This window comes from Littorina saxatilis, linkage group LG12 (assembly GCF_037325665.1).
Source record: "Littorina saxatilis isolate snail1 linkage group LG12, US_GU_Lsax_2.0, whole genome shotgun sequence".
Lineage (NCBI taxonomy): Eukaryota > Metazoa > Mollusca > Gastropoda > Littorinimorpha > Littorinidae > Littorina > Littorina saxatilis.
The window spans coordinates 70,526,478-70,530,286 of record NC_090256.1 but is presented as its reverse complement, the minus strand read 5'-3'; the positions used below and the strand labels follow the sequence as shown (position 1 = coordinate 70,530,286).

The 3,809-nt window shown below is 39.4% G+C and overlaps 1 long non-coding RNA gene across 1 annotated transcript; it reads left to right on the top strand.

The window, feature by feature from the left end:
* Nucleotides 1–347: 347 nt before the first annotated feature.
* LOC138982686 (uncharacterized) lies at nt 348–2,229 on the top strand. The gene is made up of 3 exons (XR_011460931.1): nt 348–780; nt 1,240–1,337; nt 2,020–2,229. It is a non-coding gene; the product is annotated as an uncharacterized lncRNA (long non-coding RNA).
* The last annotated feature ends 1,580 nt before the right edge of the window (nt 2,230–3,809 follow it).

The following is a 3,809-nucleotide window of genomic DNA, read 5'->3' as shown; positions in this document are numbered from 1 at the left end:
GATTGAAAACAACATATTTCTCTGACCAGGCAGTCATGCCTAATATATTCTGGCCAAAAAAAGATGAGCTTGATTGAAAACAATTTTCCTTCTTTGACCCCGATGTCAGATGCTGCCGCTTATTCGTATCACCACTTTTCTTCAGTCATCATTTTAAAATGATAAATATGACCTTATTCTTCCGACGTCGGCGTCAACATTGTACGTAATAGAACATCAGCAGTAAGACATCATGCAAGCTATTGTAAGCGATGTTTGCCGCTGTACAGGGCCAACCAAAACTGCGCAGTAAGCACATAATACACAATTGTTTAAAAAAAATCTCAACACGCATGCTTGGGATTGCATTGCTGCCGTGTATTGGCAGAAGGCAGTAAGTCCAAATTTGGTAAAAATGAGATTTTCATATCATAATGCAGAGGGGAAAAAGGCGCATCTTGTGTCAAAATTTCTAAGATGTGCGATCAATATTTATGGACTTTTTGAAGAAGTAAGTCCACTAAAAAAAAATTAATCAAAGGATAAAAATCGGCAAATGGAAGCAAGTCCAGGGACTTTTGGTTTTCAGGTTTGCACTGGACTTACTTCCTTGCAAGCCTCAAAACGAGTTTGCATGGTTTAGCGCTCTATGTCCATTAGCCAATCGCGTTCACCCTTTTGTAATCCTGACTGCGGTTAACCAATCAGAACTAAGCTTATTGTATCATTATTTCCCTGGCCTTTGTCGGGGAAAATGGCGATGAGATCTGCTGCCGACGTGTTCAACTATCCGAAGCAACAGTAAGTTGGTTGGTTTGTTTCATTTTTGTTGTTGGCAGTTTTGCGTTCCGGTCTGAAATGACTCTCTCTCAATTGGTGTATGAGAAATTTACAACGACAACACTGATTTTCTGACTGATTTGGGTATTCTAATGTGCTCTTGCATTACGGAGCTAGCAAGTAAAATGCCATAGTTCAAATGCCAATTTATTATAGTTTTGTTGTTGTACGCTACTTCTACCGTGACTTCTTGACTATTCACTTCTGCTCCGTATTTTCATCATGATATTTATGGATGCATTTAGCATGTTTCTAATACAAAGAGATAGTTGTTTTGATCTAGAATGAGTGACTTGTGGTCTTGAGCGCTGACAGCGTGTTAGATCTGGAACAGTATGACATTATACTGGAGGATTGTTCTCCGGTCTCTTTGTGCTTCCAACCATCGGAATAAGTATTATGTCCTATTGTATTTGACAGAAATGTGAGTCGAAGTGGGACAGGCAGCGACGACAGCTGCAGCACACTGAGGGATACTCGCCACCACTGACCCTTTATGTTCAAGGGCCCAAAACAAGGTATGTTTCACTGACACAGCCAAAAATAGCGTGCAACATTTTTTCATTCCTTTCTTTTCTCGGGCTGAAGAGGTATATTTTAAAACGAGCAACATCTTTACATCATTTTCGTTGCAGTAGTATTTCCCCCCGCGGGTTAGGGGGAAGAATTTACCCGATGCTCCCCAGCATGTCGTAAGTTGCGACTAACGGATTCTGTTTCTCCTTTTACCCTTGTTAAGTGTTTCTTGTATAGAATATAGTCAATTTTTGTAAAGATTTTAGTCAAGCAGTGTGTAAGAAATGTTAAGTCCTTTGTACTGGAAACTTGCATTCTCCCAGTAAGGTAATATATTGTTCTACGTTGCAAGCCCCTGGAGCAAATTTTGATTAGTGCTTTTGTGAACAAGAAACAATTGACAAGTGGCTCTATCCCATCTCCCCCCTTTTCCCGTCGCGATATAACCTTGAATGGTTGAAAACGACGTTAAACACCAAATAAAGAAAGAAAGTTGCAGTAGAATTAGTATCAGCAGCAGCAGCAGTAATCGTTTTTCATTATAGTAGCCCGGGGGGGGGGGGGGAGGGGGGGGGGGGGGGGGTAGGTGATGTGCGCGGGAGAGGAAAAGGATGATGTGAAGGAGGGTGGGGAGGAGATTTGTCAATAAAATGTCTCACTTTTGCTGCCTTTTTCATTTGACAGATGTGTAAGCGTTGCTGGCAGGTTGCAACTGCGAGATACAACCACCTCGGCTTGCAGGAGAAGAGGCCACAATGGAACTTGCCCAAATGAAAATGCCAGCAGCATACGACGGTTATGGGCCAAAGAAGAGGAAGAGGAGTAATACTGACAACTTTCAGTTTGACAATAACAGATGCTGAGCGCAGAGATGCAGAACGTGGGGACGAGGAGGGGGAGGAGGTGGGGGGAGGGGGGATTGTATGTTGTTTGTTAGTTATCCGAACAGGCTCATGGAACAAATCTACATCCAGTTAATCGCTGTAGTTGATAATTGTCATCAGTCGGATGGCAGAATGTCAGTGAATAGTTTTAGAAGGGATGTAGACTGTAACTGGTGTAGATGGGGTGATAAATGAATATACTACATCATAGTTTGCAGGTTTGTGGTTTTGCTAGTTGAACACTCAACTACAATGTTTGTGGACAGTGTGTGAATTACTATGTAATTCTACTAGCAAATGTAGCAAATGGTGTACAACTACAAATGTTTATATAGTTCATCACACAGTTTTCAAGACTAATTAAACAAATTTTGTTCAAAAGTGGAACACTTCAGCTGAAAGTCAACACTGCACGATAATATTGTTAACTCTGGTATAATGGCGGTTTGTCAAACCATTTCTTTTTGTCTTGCTGTTGCTTTAATTTTGTGTCCTTTGGAAATCAAGACTGCACGATTATCTATTGTTAATTCTGGTATAATGGCGGCTTGTCAAACCAGTTCTTTTTGTCATGCTGTTGCTTTAATTTCATGTACTTTGGAAATCAAGACTGCACGATGACCTATTCTTAATTCTGGTATAATAGCGGCTTGACACACTAGTTATTTTTGTCATGCTGTTGCTTTAATTTTGTGTCCTTTGTAAATCGTTAGTCAAGACTCAAACTCAAAAAATAAAACGTCTTATTGTCAGATCCTGGATTCTAATTCTTATTAGCAAACGAAAGCGAGAAAGACAGTGAGAAGGAAAGAAAAGTGTGTGTGTGTGTGTGTGTGTGTGTGTGTGTGTGTGTGTGTGCTACAGACAAGCAGCAGGATAAAAAGCGTGTGTTTGTGTGTAAACGTTTTCTTAGATTTTTATTTTAATGTTAAAAGACTTGCGTTCAAGTCAATATTTGTCTTGTGAATATCAAAAGAGAGTATCAAGACTTGTATTAAAAATAATGGTCTTTTTAAACGATACCAATGACACAAGAACGGATTACCAATAAAGTTAATCATGAGTGAGCGACCACAGAATGATAAGCAAAACGAGGAACCAAGACAAAGACTAACTTGAGCATGTGTTGAAATTTCAGAAAACGGGAACATTAATTTTGTCTCAGTTAATCACAACAGAAAATACAAGATTGTTCACCAAGGAAGTTGTTTGTGCATTCAGAAATTCACGAAATCATTGGACGTAAAGTCACATTTGAAAAAAAGTTCCAAAAGCAGTGTTGCGTGTATTTTCTTTTACTTTCAATTTTCGGAGATAATAAATTAGCAGAAAGCAGTAAGTCCACTTGCTGCTCTATGCCCTTTTCTCAGCCAGATATATCGACCAGGATATAATATGGCAGAAAGCAGTAAGTCCAATGCTGCTTTTTGCCATTTTTAAAAAATAAGATTTAAGTCGGGATATAATTTGGCAGAAAGCAGTATGTCCTCTTACTGCCTTTTACCATTATTTTTGAGTGAATGAGTTTGGGGAATTAATTCGGCAAAAGGCAGTAAGTCCACAAAAATCATTATTTCTAAGTGATGAATC